Here is a 19,080-nt window from a genome sequence, read left to right as displayed (position 1 = left end):
ATTTATGGTTAAAATGACTAATTCTGTATTTCCTGCCATCTTATTATCCCCAAATAATGCTTTTCTCTTTCCTTTCCCCCTCATCCCCCTCCCTAGTATTAGACTTATTAGCACCACTTGCCTAATGCAGCCCTCCTTCTTTAGAATCCCTCTTTCCCCCTTGAAGTCCCTCCCCTTTTCTTAACCATTTCCCTTGTTATTTCTCTATCCCCTTCTATTTAGCCTACTCCTTCCCTTTTCACTTTTCCCTTCCTACTTTTCAATTAGGTGGGAGGAATTTCGATGTCTAACATTTTCTCTTTGAGCCAAATCTGATGAAAATAAGATTCACAGTATATTCCTCTCCCTCCCTCTATTCCTTCAGATACAATAGGTTTCCTTTGCCTATTCATGAGATATAGTTTCTCTCTTGTTGCCTCCATTTTTCCCTTTTTCTGGTACAATTTCCTTTCCATCTCTAGTCCCTTTTTTATATTATAACAGCAAAACCAAATTATATAGGTACTCTTTATGTATACCCTTAACAGAAATACAGTTCTCAAGAGTTCTTTTTAACTTTTTATGCTTCTCTTGAGTCCTAATTAGAGGTGAAACTTTTTGTTTAGCTCTGGTTTTTTCATCAAAAATAAATGGAATTCACCTATTTATTTGAATGTCCATCTTCTTCCCTGGAAGAAAATGCTCACTTTGACTGGTTAAGTTATTCTTGGCTGCATAACAAGTTCTTTTGCCTTTTGGAATATCAGATTCCAGGCTCTTTGGTCTTGTAATGTGGATGCTGCTAGATCCTGAGCGTTCCTTATTGTGGCACTTCGATATTTGAATTGTTTTTTTTTTTTTTTTTCTGGCTGCTTGTAGTATTTTTTCCTTGGTCTGATAGTTCTGGAATTTAGCCACAATATTTCTTGGAGTTTTGATTTTGGGATCTCTTTCAGTAGATGATTGATGAATTCTTTCAATGTCTATTTTACCCTTTATTTCTATAACATCTACACTCTTTTTTCATCATGATTTTCAGGGAGTTCAATAATACTTAGATTATCTCTCCTAGGTCTATTTTCTAGGTCTATTCTTTTCTCAAGTAGGTATTTGACTTTTTTTTCCCTATTTTTTCATTTTTTTTGGTTTTGTGTGATTGATTCTTCATGTCTCCTCGAGTAATTCATTTCCATTTTTTTTCAATTCTGATTTTTAATGAATTATTTTCTTCATTTACTTTTTTATTTCTTTTTGGTATTTGTCTGAGTTTTTATATGAGCTGTTTTGTTCTATGAATTTTTTTCCAGTTCACCATTTTTTTTAAAGAATTAATTTCTTTTTCTAATTCACAAATTCTGTTTTCCTGGGAGTTATCTTTTCCAATTTGCAAATTCTGTTTTTCAGGAACTTGATCTCTTTATCCATTCTATCTTTTAATAAGTAACATGACTTATCTTGACCCTCTTGCAAAGTTTTCTTTCCTTTCCCCATTTTTCTTCTAGCTTTCTTTTAAGATACTTTAAAATTTCTTTTATGAGAGCCTTATGTGATGGGGATCAGATCATATCCACCTTTGGATCTAGAGACAAACTGTTTTTCCTCTCCTCAGGGTTTTAAGTTGGCTCTCTTTCCATACAGAAGGTATCTATAGTAAGGGTCATCTTTGCCTTTTTGCTCATTTTGAAAACAAAACAAAACAAAACAAAAACTATGGTCTGCTTATGGAGGCAATGAGATATTTCTAAGCTGCCTCTATAGACAACAGGAAATAGCAGTGAAGGGGCAGTGGGACAGCACATACTGGGATTTGCAATTGTGTTGAAATCAGCAGCAGTGGAAAGGCAGCCTGGACCAGCAACTGTGGCTGCGCTTGGATCACTCTGAGTCACTCTGGGTGCTGCGTAGGTGTGGTCAGGTAGTGAGAGACTCTAGCATCTTGGGTTTATAGTCTTTACCCACTGTGTTTATAACTTCTCTGCTGATCTACTGGCTTGCTGCCAGGGCAGAGTAGCCAACACTGTGGTAGAGTTCTCTCCGCAAATTTTCCACCAGCAGAGACTACCCCTTATCCCACCCTGGTTTGCTCAGAGTGAGCTGTTTCCTATACTCTCACTCCCTGACTGAGGTCTGTACCTGGCCTAACCCCATTCCATTCCTGTGCACAAGCAAAACAGACCTTTTTTCTGGAGAATTTTAAGAAAATCTTCAGGTGGTAATGTTTTGTACTCTCAAAATTCGTGGGTTCTGACAGTCAAGCACTAATTCTGAGCCTGAATTTTGTTAAAACAGATTGAGAGAAAAGGAGAGTTTAGGAAGACGCCTGTGTCCTCTTCACCATCTTAGCTCTGCCCCCTGCATAGGGGATACTTCAATTCAATAAATATTTAGACATCAATTACTAAGTGCCAGGTTGCCTATTAAATGCTGTGGTTACAAATAAGTATCCCTTCTGCCTTCTAAAAGCTTCCATACCCATGGAAGAAGACAAAAAAGGAAACCAGAAAGCAGATTGAGGAGGGTGGGGAATAACCGGAAGTACTTAACAGAGGGGACATCTTGTTAGATTGAGTTGAATGCAAGCAGAGTTGTGGATGGAATGTAATACAAAATCAAAGGAAGGCTTTGAGACTTAATAATCCACCCTATAGCCCTCCAATTGAAGGGGGCAGGAAACTGTGGGAGGTGAATACATACTGAATTTATAATACTATGTTTTGTTCTTGTTTCCTCTATGCCTATAATAGGTTGTTAGAAATTTGATGATTAATAAATGCCTGTTGTTTGATTGATAAGAGTCTACAACTAAAAAAATCACCCAATTATTATTTTTTTTTCATGGTAAACATCAAAGTAATATATCATTGAGTGGATAAATGAAGATACTCTTTGTAATTAAAAGTCAAGGAGTCTCATTATCACTCTATTAACAATATATGAAAGATTTTCTGAAGGATGTTGGATCTGAGGATCTGAATGATTGCTAGGCAGGAAAGAACTTGGAAAAATGTGCTAGGAACAATGATGGACTACATTCATCCTTCCATATTAGAGAAATTACAAAGGATCCTTTTAGACATGTATTTTCAATGGTTAAATGTTCTGTCCCTTTGCAAGAGAGGAATTAAATAGAAAATAAAAAACATACTGGAATGTCATTGAGAAGATGCAACAGCAGTGCTTAATTCTATATGAACTGGTCTAACCTGATGTATATGCAAAGAAACATATATCCATATTCCTTAATTGGGGATTATTCTATTTTTCTAGTTTTTTCTATACAACTCTTAATTTTATTCTTGAAAACCTTTGTGACTTAAACAAGGACAAGTGTTATTATTGCTATCTGACAGTTGAAAAAAACTGAAACAGAGCATTTGATTGATTAAAACCATCAAGTATTTTAATGGCAAAATAGTGAATTGGCCCAAATCTCCTGATTCCCAAATATGTATGAGTTTTTCTTTTTACATATTCCAATTTAACAACTTTAATGTCTTATTTAAATGATAGAATATTCATGTAAAGAAAGATTTTTTAAAATTATGTTTTCTATTTTCTTTGAATATGAAAATCAGTGGTCTAAATCACATGATTCCTCTGTTCTTTTTTTCTCTTTTTGAGTTCAAGTTCCTGGTGATACAAACTAGGACTTGATAGATGAGTCAGGAGATAAATTATAAAACATTCTGAGAGAAGTGCTTTGGGATACTGATTTATGGAATAAACTTTAGGGTTGACTACCATGAACTGAGCATTCCAGGAGTCTCAATAGGGGAAAGTTCTAACATTATATATATAAAACCATTGTCTCTCAGGGGAAGTAAACATAGAACTGCTTTAGATAATATCAACATCAGATAGTATGATTACTTTTATTTGCTTTTAAAACATAAATAATGAAGAATTAACATGAAATTATTATGTTTGATACAGCAAATTAAGTTAAGTAGTATAATCAGAGAGGCATAGGGAATTGGTAACTTGAGGAAGATAGCACAGGAAGGACATCAGTGGCAACATGATGCCATGAAGTATTAAGACTATGAGTTGAGATTTCTAAATTGTTTTCTGAAAATTTGTTTCCTCATTACAATCAGGAAACTAAATGCACTGCCCTCTAAGGTCCTTTCCAACTCTAACATTTTGTTAAATATTAGTTGAATACGAATAAGATTTGTAGTTGGATATCACTTGATTGAATAAACCATTTTACTATAATAAAGGATTTTTTTTTCTCTCACAGAGGAATGAAATTTCTGAGTATGAGTAGAAAAACAAGTGAAGAATTCATAAACACTTAAAAGTTCTATAAAGAAGTGATTTTATATATAAGAAAAGAGAGACAAAAAAGTGAGAGAAACAGAGAGATGACAGAGAGAAGAGAAAGTGAGTATTCAGCATTTTAGAGCTGAAAATCTTGGATTTCTTGGCACCATATTCTGTTAAGTTGCAACAGGTGTTCAAGTAGTTTTTATTTTAATCTCTGAAATCTGTATGATCGTCTTTTGAGGAGTACCATGATTATGTGAATGTGTATCACCAGAATAATGTTAAAATGATATAGTTTTGCACCAGGCACCAGCTTGAGAACATTGAAAACAATGGACAATTCCTCAAATTCAATCTGATCGATTTTATTTCATTCCATTCTAGATTAATCAATGAGCAATGGAAAGAAGGATGGCAGACATAAGTAGACTGCAGCATATCATGAATGACTAATGATATATAAGGAGAAAAGAAGAATGGTTGGTCATTCAGTGACATAAATAGAACAGATGGACAACTTTGACTAATTATTAGTGAAAACAATGTATTAGAAGACCTAGACAATGGTCCCTAGATTTATGGGAAGATATTTTGTGAAGGATTTATGACAGAACATGTCAAGAATAACGTATATGAAAACTAATAAATAGAACATGATCGATACCATTAGAGAAGGTATCTACATTGATGCAATTATTAATATATTGAAGTCTTGAGATATTATTTATAGCATCTATACAAAGCCTTTAATTATGACTGCTCTCTCCTACTCCCCAAATTACATTGCATTAGTACCCAGCATGTATTTCATATATATCACCTGCATGATGTGATTTCCAGTAGAACAAGCTATCTGAAGTCAGAAAGTTTCTTTTTCTTTTTTCTTTTTGTATCTCAAGTTCTGAATATATACCTGGTAAATATTAGCTTGTTTTAAAAACATTGCTGACATATGTTGTTTTTACATCACCTTCCATTTCTAATATATTTTTCCTCTTTCCCATTAAGAGAGCCATTATTTATAACAAATAAATAGAAACATGGAAAACAGTAGTTTAGCAAAATTAAGCAACACATCAATCAATTCTGACAGCATATGCAATTTTCTACAAAGTTTCCTATATCTACAAAAGAAGAACACCAGTAATAGTCTTAGATAGAGTTTTCAGGGAAATACTTGGTCATTATAATTGTACAATATTCAGTTTTTGTTTTTATTTTATTTTTATTCTTATAGTCAACATAATTAAATTGTAAAACATTATTAAGCATTCCAGGAGATGAAAGAAAGTAAAAATAACTTTTATCATGAGTCTAAATTCAGGATAGTTAATCAAGCCAGAACCCAAGTTTTCTGACTGAAATCCTTATAAAATACTTTATTCAGTGAATACTTATTTGATCCTTACTGAAATGGTTAAGTAGGACAAACTTTATTTTAAATGCATATTTCTAAAACCTCTAACTAGAATTGAACTATATTTGGCTAACCTAGCTATTTAAAAGATGAAATCATTATACTGTATCCATGAATAAAATAAACAGTAAATATTTGGTCTTTTGCAGTTAAAAACCACTCACATGCATGAATATACTCTATTCATTAGTCCATGGAGCAAAAGGCCTCCAGGAAATGTCAAATTCACATGTTGTCCCAGAATATAAGATTCAGCATTTGGATTTTTAATTTAGCTAAAAGATATGTAAAGGCATACAAATAGATAGTTCCCTATTGGCTATACATCTGTATAGGATAATGAGCAAACAGTATTTGAGTTAGCATTGGCAATAATGTATATCCACTAACTTGAATATAATGATTTTTTTTTTATGAAAAGAGAGACAAAAAAGAAAGAGGGGAAAGGAGTTTGTAGAGGTACAATTTTCAGCAAGAATTGTACATATGAGGTAAGTCACCATTGCCATATAAGAGTCTGGAAATAGAGATGTATCAACCTCTTGCCTAAAATATGTTCTAATTGATCTGAAAATGATCAGTGCTTAATTGCAGCCATCATTCCTTTGATAAAATAATACTTAGTCAGTCTGATCCTGCCACTGAGTAGACAGGAAATGTCTCACCTTCCAGTGATAAATTAATTCTTTCAGGCAAGGTTTGGGGCCATTTATAAAGGAAGCCACAAAAATGTTGTTGAATTGACAATTATGTAGAATTTTCAGAACATTAGCACACCATTGCTCTTTTGTAAATCCCTCCTAATTTTTTTTTTTTTTGCCTTTCTCCTTGATCCTCAACTAAACAAAGATTAAAAAATTTCTAAACCACTTGATGAGGTAAATGGTTAAATGTCTTCTTAACTTGAAGTACTTTAAAATGTCAGCTGGAAAATTGCTATTTCGGAGGCTATATGGTGTGGCAAAATTAGTACTGAATTTAGAATCTTAAGAGATGGGTTAGAATGTTCACTCTATCCCTTAATCTCACAAGGACATTGGGTAAGTCACTTAATATTTTTTTTCTGAACCTCAGTTTGTTATCTATAAAAAGAGCAGTTCAAAAGATGACATCTTAGTTCTCTTCAGTTCTAATTCCATTATCCTGATATTTGTGGATTTTTCACTATACTATTTTAAAGAGAGGAAATAAAATCAGAGGAAAATGATATCATTTTCCAATAGGTATGAAAGATGGAGTGAGAATGTGGAATTTCCTGATACTTGAGCCATGAAAGATAGCTAAATTGTGCTTGTCACCATAGGGAATATGCTAATTTTCTGTTATTCACTATTGCTTCTCTGTTCTCCTTCCCATACCATAGTATGTAATTAACTATTTAATTTAGACTTTTCTATTCTTTGCAACAGAGTTTAAGGTCACCTGGACAAATTTAGCTGTTCAAATAAGACTATTTTGGATTAGTAGGTTAGTATAAGAATCAGAGCTATATTTAAAAAAAACAATATTATAGGTAATAATTGACCAGGGAAGTCATATGCTACCCAAGATAATGTACTTTTTAATAGATGAATGTTCTTTCCTCAAACTCATTCCAATGTTCCTATGGCTTATGATTAGAGGAATGAAAAAGAAAAGGAGACATTTCTTTATTTGCACACATATTACTAATCCTGCAGAAGCAATAATGACAAAATATGATCTCAGGAAGTTGTAGATCAATAAATTGAGGAAATTGCTAAGAGAAATTCAAGATTGTTATGAAAAGCATGGGTCCAGTGGAGACACTAACATTATGAGCCATCAGAATAATTGGTGGGTCTTACACAAATATGCAAACAGTCAAAATGATTTCATCCTGCTTTATCCCCATCATGAAGTCTCAAAAGTATACCAGAATCTCCAAGTCTTTTTTCTCTGCTATTTCATTTCAATTCTATTCAAGGGAATGTAAAAAAAATATCAAATATAGTTTGTTGTAGAGTTAAGTTCATAGGATACAATCTTTTTTTTTTTTTTTTTTTTTTTTTTTTTGGTTGTCACATTTTTTATTTTTTTTATAACTTTTTATTGACAGAACCCATGCCAGGGTAATTTTTTACATTATCCCTTGCACTCACTTCTCTTCCAACTTTTCCCCTCCCTCTTTCTACCCCCTCCCCCAAATGGCAAGCAGTCCTATACATGTTAAATATGTCACAGTATATCCTAGATACAATATATGTATGCAGAACCAAACAGTTCTCTTGTTGCACAGGAAGAATTGGATTCAGAAGGTAAAAATAACCCAGGAAGAAAAACAAAAATGCAAACAGTTTACATTCATTTCCCAGTGATCTTTCTTTGGGTGTAGCTATTTCTGTCCATCATTGATCAATAAACTGAGTTAGATCTTCTCTTTGTCAAAGAAATCTACTTCCATCAGAATACATCCTTATACAGTATCATTGTTGAAGTATATAATGATCCATAGGATACAATCTTAAATAGTCTTTTCTTTCAAAGAGCTTACTGTCTATTCGAAAGATGCAAAATATATAGAACTAATTGAAGTGTGTATGTGTGTGTGTGTGAAGGAAAAAAAAAAGATAAGCAGAGATGGGAAAGAAGTCTTTTCTATGAATGGGATCAAATTTCACAAATTCCTAAAGATGTGAGAAAGATACAAGTAGGGAATACCTGCTAATTATTTTTATAGGAGTTTAAAGTATATGATGAGAGCTAATATGGAAATAAAAATAACTGATATTTATATTTCACTTTAAGGATTAAAATACATAGTATGTTAAATATATCATCTCCTTTGAGCCTTTTTATTCAACTCACATTTATGCCATGTGTTTATTATATACCCCTTCTGGCTGCTATAATAATGAGAGCGTTCTTATGAGTTACAAGTTATTACCCTCTCATACAGGCATATAAACAGATATGCCTTACTAAGTCCCCTATGACATCCATTTCATGATTACCTTTTTATGCTTTTCTTGAGTCCTGTATTTGAAGAGCAAATTTTCCATTCATAGTCTTTTAATCATGAATACTTGAAAGTCCTCTATATTATTGAACTTCCAACTTTTCCCCTGAAGGATTATACTCAGTATTGCTGAGTAAATGATTCTTGATTGTAATCTCTGTTTTATTACTCTCTGGAATATCATATTCCAAGCTTTCTGACCTTTTAATATGGAAGTTGTTGAATCTTGTATTATCCTAACTGTGACTCCACTGTATTTGAGTTGTTTCTTTTTGGATGCTTACGATATTTCTTCTTTGACCTGAGATTTCTGCAATATGACTATATCTTTCCTGGAAATTTTCATTTGGGGATTGCTTTCAGAAGGTGATCAGTGGATTCGTTCAATTTCTATACTGCTCTCTGGTTCTAGAATATCAAGACTTTTTTTTGATAATTTCTTGAAAGGTACTTTTTTTTTTTTTATCATGGCTTTGAGGTAGACCAATGATTTTAAAATTATTTCCAGTAGATTTATTTTCCAGATCAGTTGTTTTTTCCAATGATGTATTTCACATTGTTTTCTGTTTTTCATTCTTTTGTATTTTTTTTTGTTGTTGTTGTTTCTTGATTTCTCATAAAGTCACTAGCTTCCATTTACTTTCAAATTTTAACTTTCAAGGATTTTTTTTTTCAGTGAGCTTTTGTATCTCTTTTCCCATTTGGTTAATTTTGCTTTTTAAGACTTTCTTCTCCTCAGTAGCATTCTGTATTCCCTTTTGTACCACTCTCAATTCTTTTCCCAATTTTTCCTCTACCTCTCTTACTTCATTTCAAAATCCATTTTCAGCTCTTCCATGGCCTCAGACCAATTCTTTTTTTTTTTTTTTTTTGTAGGCTTTGTATGTAGGAGCTTTGACTTTGTTATTTTATTCTGAGTTTGTTTTGATCTCCCTTGTCACCATATTAACTTTCTATGGTCAGTATATTTTTATGTTGCCTGCTTATTTTCCCAGCCTATTTATTGACTTTCAACTCTTTGTTAAAGTAGGGGTTCATCTCCAGGATGCAACATGAATTGTTTCAAGTTTTAAGAGTTTTGCATAACTATTTTCAGAGATCCTTCTAGGGACCTGACCACAAGCACTCTTTTCTGCCCTGGAATTGTGAGGAGTGTCCCTCTCCTTTGACTGTAAGTTCTATTGTGCTAAACCAATAGAGTCTTCCCTCAGTGTTCATAAAAATACCTCCTGTGACTTGCCCTGTATACTGCAGCCACCACCCAAGGCTTTTTGTTTGTTGGTTTTTCAAAGCCCTGTTACCCTACTGCCAAACCTTTCCTGCTGATCTTTTAAGTCTTCATCAGTCTCTCTGGGCTGAGAGTTCTAGATATTGCCAGTTCTGTAGTTGATTCAGAGGTCAAAGGCTTTGCTTTTTTTTTCCACCAAAGCTGGGGCTGGGGCTGCATTGGCATGGCTTGCATTTGGACTGCAAACTGGACTCCCATCCCCGTCCACAAACCCTTCTTACTGATCTTGTAAATTGTCTTTGGCTGGAAAATTGTTTTACTACATCATTTTTGTGGGTTCTGATACTCTAAAATTTGTCTGGAGGCATTATTTAAAGAATTTGGAGGAGTTTGGGGGACAGGTCAGGAGATTCCCTGCCGTTTAGCTCCCCCTCCTCTACAGTCAAAATATCTTCTTAATTCTTGTTGTCCTTAACTGTAGAAACTGTAGAGAGACACAATTTAGAAAATGTTTTTTTTTATTTGGAACCTCTTATTACATATCTATATTTTTGCCTTATTACATTAATCAAAACTTCTTTTCATTCAGATTAGAAATTGCATATTATATAGAAAGAAGGAAAGTAAACAGTAGAGCTACACAGCAAAAAACAAAACAAAACAAAACAAAACAAAACCCCAAAAAACCAAGAGAATTGCCTAGGGTAACTAGAGTTTAAACAATATGGATATGGTACCACATTGAGTCAGTGATACAATATAGTGTATTCACTTCCTTCTCTCTTTTATCTCATACAGAAAAGAGAACTGATTTGTCTGGAAATAAAACATAGGTAAAAGAGCCAGAAATAGACATGCAGAATAATTCAAATCCACCATGTACATTTGGCATTGACTTCTCATCACCAAATCATAATACAGTCCCTTAATGATGGATGCTGCTAGTGTGTATTTGAGGATTTTAAAAATAATATAAACTCCCTCCTTACCCATATCCATCTTTGTTAGTTGCCATTGTTGTTTGAATGGAAAATAGTGAGGTATAATGATAACAAAAAGAATAATAATAATAACAACAATGGTACTGGGTTCAGTCAGTGCATATGGAACCCAGTCATGTTGTAACCTTATACCAATCACTTCATTCTCTGGGCCTTAGTATCCCTATTTGTAAAATAAGTGGTTAAACTAAATGGTCATCACAGTCTCCTTTGGCTTAAAATCCATGATCTTCTAATTTGAAGGTTCCATTATCATGCATCAGATGTCTCTGATAACCATTCCTTCAGTGATAAAATGAATTCTTCTGAGTCATCAAAGTAGAAGTGTCTAATGGTGGAATTTCAGGTGCCAAAATGATCTAGGGTGCTCTGAAACATAGTAAATGCTTAATAACAATGATTGATTGATTGGGGAAAAATATAGCTACCCATAAGGGAAAGTATTGACAAGGGAAGTTGTGAAAGGATCATTACAGTAGACCGAAACCAAAAGAGGAAGGTAGGGGCCACAAAATACTCAGTTCATCTATATTCATTTTTTCCTTTTACTATCTTTGACAAGTGGCTTTATTGGATGGTTAATCCAATGGTTTAAAGGGCTGAAACTTTGAATAGGTGCACTTGAATCAGTCAACCTAGGACTTAAGGCTAATTACCTATTGGACAATAACTCTATTAGCATGTTTGGAATTTCTCTTCTCACAGTTAATGCTAGTTCAATGCTTGAGATTAGGAGAATTGTAGGAGGGATTTGGGGGTGGAGTGAGATAAGCCAGAGTCACTTTGGAGGAGGACAATGAGAAGGGAGGTTGGTGGAGAGTTTGTGGCAGTTTTGTCCATTCCCTTCACTTCTCCCCCTAAAGACCAAGGACTTTTGCTTATCCTGACTCCAGCTGATTCTGAAGCCTTCAGGGAGCTAGCCTGGAACTTACACAATGGAAAATCAGATCAAAATATGAACAACTTCTATCAATTTGTCTTTTTCAATGTGGAAAAATGCAAAAGTAGTGGCCATAGTAATGTCAGCAATAGCAGTTGTAGCAGCAGCCCTGTCAGAGATCTCATTCTTCAGATTATCTGGCATGTTGAATAACCACTTATCAAGTAGGAGCTGTGCTTTTTGAGGGGTATCCTTTTTCAGGAGGTGGTGGTGTGTGGTCTTCTCTTCTTTAAAATATAATGGTTCTCTCTGGGAGCAGGTTTCTTGGGAAGGTTTTCTGAAGGCAGCCTTAGTTTCAGTTAAAAGTAATAATCACTCCAAATGCAGTCAGGTGTTAAAAGTTCAGATCTTTTATTGTTTCCTCCAAAATAGCCTGGTTAGTTTTCTTGGTGGCCTGTCTCTCTGCTTGGTTCCAAGAGCTCCCTCCAAATGTCTCCAAATCCAAAGATTTGTCCTTCAGCCTCCAGCCAGCACAAAGATGGAAGATGGAATGAATCTGATTCCACCTCTGAAAGTGGGCTTGTGGACTTCCCAGAGGAGGACCCAGAGTCCTCCTTCTGAGTCTTGTCTCCTTGCCTGGGGCTGGGCACCTTTCTGGAGAGCTATTCAGACCAGTCTTGGTCTTAGTGGTGGAAGTGCAGGAGGCTAGGCACCACAGTGGTGTGAGATGAAGTAAATGAATCTGGTTGTGCCTCCGAGAGAGGGTTTCTCCTGAACTGCCCTGACTGGCTCACTGAAGCTCTATTTTTGCTGGATGTAAAAGGTTGACTCCTCCTCCAAGGGAGGGATTAAGGGAGGTGTGAATTCACAAAGTTACAAAGTTAACTTTGTGAATCTCCCATACTTGTGAACTCCAATGAGTACTTAAATGCATTAGTGAGTTAGAGAATTTGCTAAATACTATGCTAAATTAGATAATTATTTTCTCTTTCAACTCTAATGAGCTAAAACTTTGTAAGGATTCCAACAGTGGTGTATTATACCAGTCTTCTAAAATTGCTAAAACTGACTGAGAGGAGTTTATGTCAACTACCTTTTTCTATTCCTTTTAGCTTTTGCCAGTTGTTGCCTTTGTATAGTTAAGTATAGGTTGGAACTGGAAGATTTATTATTTATTTTTAATAGTAACTAACATAGTTCATCAATCAGGAAGCCTAGCTGTTCTGACAGATATTTCTTGAATATTTGGACAGTTTTTGACTTTTTGGTGGAGTTTTCTCAGATATTCATTTTTTCAATGTTTCCAATTTTTTTAGGGGGTAGGTAAGGATAAGGGTTTGTTAATGAGTTTCTATTTGTAACCAATTAAACAATGATCTCTATAAGTTTCTGACTGAGGTAGTCTGAACCTAGGTTAAATATATCATTTGGACAGTCAGGAGAACAGAAATGAGAAAGCAAACAAAATAAGAAGTAGGAAACAAGGGAATATAGAGAAAGGCCATTTTTGCCAGTATAAAATTTATTTGTATTTCATGCACCTATTTGGACATGTCTTTTGTTTACTATCTACCTTTCCTTTATTACTGTCTATCATTGTCCTAAGAATACCCCACATTTTATAGTGAGTGCTTTAAAGTTTACAAAAGCTATTACAAATTTCATTTCATTTGATTAGTAATAGCATTTCATCTGATCTGAAGCAACAATAATACCAGCATCTAACATTTAAATAGTGCTTACTATTTGCCAGGTACTGTACTAAGTGCTTTAGTGCTTTACAATTGTTTTCTCATTTGATTCTCTAAACAGCTCTTTGAAGTAGATGCTATTATTATCCCTATATTACTTTTGAGACAAACAGAAGTTAAATGACTTTTCCAGTCACATAGATACTATGTTTATGATTCTATTTTTTCTTTTTTAACAAATATTTTATTTTCCTAATTATATTTGAAACATTTTTTATATTTGTTTTTAAAATGTTGAGTTCCAGATTCTCTCACTTATCTACACATGTTAAATTATATAAAACATATCCCTAAAAGACAAGTTGTGACAGGGGGACTTGCGGCCAAGATGGCGGCAAGGAGGCACACAGCTGTGTAAGCTCCGCATTTTCTCTCAGAATCCATCTCATTACAAGCCTCTGAATTAATGCCTGACTGAAAAACAAAAACCACAAATAGTTACCAAGAGAAGACATCCTTGAGATTCACCAGGAAAGGTCTGTTTTTGCTCGAGGGTGGGACGGTTTTAGATCGGGCACAGGCTGAGGGCAGGCAGCAGCAGTGAGAGCTCAGCAGGCAACTCACAGCTGAGCAGACTGGAGGGGGTTGGGGTGTGATCTCAGCCGCCTCTGTGGGGAGAGCTTTGATACAGGATTGGATACTTTGCCCTGGCAGCAAGTCAGTAGCCTAGCAAAGAAGCTAAAGACACCACAGGTTAAGAATTCAACCCCAAACAGCTGGAGTTCCTTGGGACCTGGCCACCCCTCCCCGACAGCGTCTCAGCACACTCTCAGAGTCTCGAAGCACAGGCACAGCCCAGTCCTGCTAGTGCCTCGCTGCTGCCCGCCCCCACAGTCTGTAGAGGAAGCTTGGTAACACCACCCAGCCCTCCCCAAAAAAAAAAAAAAAGCAGATTCCATTTGGGGTTTTTTTCTTTTTTTTCTTTTTTTTTTTTTTTTCTTTGCTAGTTTGTCTGTGATTCTTCTCTGACAAAAAGAGCAAAAAATTGAAAAGGACCTTAAAGATCCACAACTTTTATATGGACAGAGAGCAGACTCTAAACCCTGAGGAGACTAAAAACAGATTATCTCCAGGTGAATCCCCACAGGAGGAGATCATCTGTTCCTCAGCACAGATGAATCTCATAGAAGAATTAAAAAGGCTCTCACAAGAGAGCTAGAAGAAAAATGGGAAAAGGAGAGGGAGGCTTGGCAAGAGAGACTAGAGAAGTCATTCCACTCATTTAAAGACAGAGTGGATAAAGAAAACAAATCCTTGAAAAATAGGATTAGTGAACTGGAAAGAGAAAATAGATCTCTAAAAAATAAAACTGGCAAAATGGAAAAACATTCCATAGAACAAATTGGACAATTAGAAAAAGATATAAAAAAAAGTGAATGAAGAAAACACTTCATTGAAAATCAGAATAGAACAAATGGAATTGAATGACTCAAGGAGACAAGAAGAATCAGTCAAGCAAAACCAAATAAATCAACCAAGGGAGAAAAATGTGAAATACCTGCTTGGAAAAACAACAGACCTGGAAAATAGGTCTAGGAGAGACAATCTGAGAATTAGGACCCCAGAAAAAATAAATGAAAAAAGGTTTGGACACTATTTTCCAGGAAATTATCAAAGAGAACTGCCCAAAGTCAAAGAAACAGAGGGTAAAATGAATTGAAAGGATCTCGATTATCCATAAAGGATCCAAAATCAAAACACCAAGAAAAAGGGCAAATGCCAGAACCCTTAGATGAAGGAAAAAATACGCAAGTGGCAAGAAAACCCAATTAAAATAGAGGAACCAAAAAGGACACCAAGATCTAGCAGCATCCACATTAAAAAGATCTAAGGGCCTGGAATTGATATTCTGAAAGGCAAGGAACCGGATGCAAACCAAAATAACTTATTTAGCCAAATACCATCTTTTTCCAGGGAAGAAGGTCATTCAACAAAATAAGTGAATTTCATTTTTTGGTGAAAACCAGAACTTAACAAGAAGTTTGATCTGCAAACAAGAACCCAAGAAAAACGAAAAGGTAAAAAGAAATCTTAACTAATTTTGCTGTAAAGATATAAAAAAATACATGTTGCTTTTCTTAGAAAAGAGGTAAAGGACATTTACAAAAAAGGGTAAAGTGGGGGTACTATATTCCAAAGAGGCAAAGGAAACCATTATATCTGAGAAAGAATGGAGGGGGAATAAGGGATATTTTACTGCCATAAGAAAATGACTTTAAGTGAAAAATTTTAGACATATTCAGTAGGGAAACCTTTCCCATCTCATTGAAAAGTGAGAAGGGAAAAAGGAAAAGGGAAGGAATGCAAGCAGAAGGGAATATGGAAACTGTAGGGAAAGGAAGATGAGGGAGGAACTCTAAATGGGGGGAGGGATACTAAAAGGAGGGCTGTGAGAAGCAAGTGGTGCCACAAGTTTAATACAAGGGGGGTAAGGGAAAGAAGGGAGAAAAGCAAAAAGGGGTTAAACAAGATGGCAAGAAACAGAATTGTTCATTTTAACCATAAATGTGAACGGGGTAAACCCCCCAAAAGAGGAAGGATTAGCAGAATGGATTAAAAGCCAGAACCTACAATATGTTGTTTAAGGAAACACACCTGAAGAGGGGAGAACATGGTGAAAAAGGAAAGGATGGAAAAATTTACTGTGCTTCAGGTGAAGTCAAAAGAGGGGTAGCATCCTGATCTCAGATCAAATAAAACCAAAAAATTGATCTAATTAAAAAGAGATAAGGAAGGGCACTAATCTTTGATAAAGGGTAGATAAATAATGAAGCAATATCAATATTAAACAATATGCACCAAGTGGTGTAGCATCTAAATTTTAAAAAGAAAAAGAGACCAAAAGAAACAGATAGCAAAACCATAATAGTGGGAGATCCAACTTGTATTTGGAATTGATAAATCAAACCACAAAATAAATAAGAAAGAAGTCAAACAGGTAAATAGAATACTAGAAAAAGTTAGAATGATAGACCTCTGAGAAAATGAAATGGAGAAGAAAGGAATACCTTTTCTTTTCAGCAGTTCATGGAACCTATAAAAATAGACCATATTTTTAATAAAAACCAAACTAAATGAGTAAAGAAATAGTAAATGCATCCTTTCAGACCACGATGCAATAAAAATTACATTCAACAAAAGCCGGAAAGTAGACCAAAAAATAATTGAAACTAAATAATTCCAACTAAAGAATGATTGGGGAAACAGCAAATCATAGACATAATTAGAATTCACCCAAGAAAAGGACAATAATGAGACATCATACCAAATGTGGGATGTAGCCAAAGAGGTAATAAGGGAAATTTAATTCTGAGGCCTACTTGCATAAAATAGAGAAAGAGAAGGTCAAAGAATTCTGAAACTAAAAATGCTAGAAAAGGAACAAATTAAAACCCCCAGTCAAACACTAAACTTGAAATTCTAAAAATAAAAGGCGAGATCAATAAAATTGAAAGTAAAAAAAATACTATTGAATTAATTAATAAAACTAAGAGTTGGTTTTATGAAAAAACCAACAAAATAGATAAACTTTCAGTTAATTTTATTAGAAAAAGTTGCAGGATACAAAATAAATCCTCAGCATTTTTATACATCACCAACAAAATCCAATAGCAAGAGATACAAAGAGAAATTCCATTCAGAATAACTGTTGACAGCATAAAATATTTGGGAATCTATCTACCAAAGGAGAGTTAGGAATTATATGAGCAAAATTACAAAAAACTTTCCACACAAATAAAGTCAGACTTAAACAATTGGAAAAAATATTAATGCTCCTGGATAGGTCGAGCGAATATAATAAAGATGACAATGCCCCTAAACTAATCTTATTTATTTAGTGCTATAGCAATCAGACTTCCAAGAAAATATTTTAATGATCTAGAAAAAATAAAACAAAAATCATATGAATAATAAAACGTCAAGAATCTCAAAAGAATTAATGAAAAAAATCAAATGAAGGTTGCCTAGCTGTACCTGATCTAAAACTATATTATAAAGCAGCAGTCACCAAAACCATTTGGTATTGGCTAAGAAATAGATTAGTTGATCAGTGGAACAGATTAGGTTCACAAGACAGAATAGTCAAATATAGTAATCTAGTGTTTGGCAAACCCAAAGATCCTAACTTTGGCAAAGAATCTATTATTTGACAAAACTGCTGAGATAACTGAAATTAGTATGACACATTAGGATGGACCCACACTTAACACCGTATACCAAGATAAGATCAAAATGGGTCCATGATTTAGACATAAAGGACGAGAGTATAAACAAATTGGAGGAACATAGGATAGTTTATCTCTCAGACTTGTGGAGGAGGAAGAAATTTGTACTAAAGATGAACTAGAGACCATTATTGATCACAAAATAGAAAATTTTGATTACATCAAATAAAAAGGTTCTGTACAAACAAAATTGTAAACAAGATTAGAAGGGAAGAACAAATTGGGAAAACATCTTCAAGTTAAGGTTCTGATAAAGGCCTCATTTCCAAAATATATAGAGAACTGACTAATTTATAAGAAACCAAGCCATTCTCCAATTGATAAATCGCCAAAGGATATGAACAGACAATTTTCAGATGATGAAATTGAAATTGTTACCACTCATATGAAAGTGTTCCAAATCATTATTGATCAGAGAAATGCAAATTAAGACAACTCTCAGATACCATTACACATCTGTCAGATTGGCTAAGATGACAGGAAAAAAGAATGATGATTGTTGGAGGGGATGCGGGAAAACTGGGACACTGATACATTGCTGGTCGAGTTGTGAATGAATCCAACCATTCTGGAGAGCAATCTGGATTTATGCCCAAAAAGTTATCAAACTGTGCATACCCTTTGATCCAGCAGTGTTTCTACTGGGCTTATACCCCAAGGAGATACTAAAGAAGGGAAAAGGACCAGTATGTGCCAAAATGTTTGTGGCAGCCCTGTTTGTAGTGGCTAGAAGCTGGAAACTGAGTGGATGCCCGTCAATTGGAAAATGGTTGGATAAATTGTGGTATATGAATGTTATGGAATATTATTGTTCTGTAAGAAATGACCAGCAGAATGAATACATAGAGGCTTGGAGAGAATTACATGAACTGATTCTAAGTGAAATGAGCAGAACCAAGAGATCATTATATGTCAACAATGATACTGTATGAAGACGTAATCTGATGCAAGTGGATTTCTTTGACAAAGAGACCGAATTCAGTTTCAATTGATCAATGATGGACAGAAGCAGCTACACCCAAAGAAAAAACACTAGGAAATGAATGTAAACTGTTTGCATTTTTGTTTTTCTTCCCGGATTATTTCTACCTTCTGAATCCAATTCTCCCTGTGCAACAAGAAAACTGTTTGGATCTGCACACATACATTTTATCTAGGATATACTAGGACATATTCAACATATATAGGACTGCTTGCCATCTAGGGGAGGGGATGGAGGGTGGGAGGGAAAAATCAGAACAGAAGTGAGTGCAAGGGATAATGTTGTAAAAAAATTACCCTGACATGGATTCTGTCATTAAAAAGTTACTATAATAAAAAAAAAGACAAGTTGTGAAAGAAAACATAGATCT

The sequence above is a fragment of the Sarcophilus harrisii genome, chromosome 4, assembly GCF_902635505.1.
Source record: "Sarcophilus harrisii chromosome 4, mSarHar1.11, whole genome shotgun sequence".
In the NCBI taxonomy this organism is placed as follows: Eukaryota; Metazoa; Chordata; class Mammalia; order Dasyuromorphia; family Dasyuridae; genus Sarcophilus; species Sarcophilus harrisii.
The sequence above is the reverse complement of the archived record's forward strand: the minus strand, read 5'-3'. Positions refer to the sequence as shown.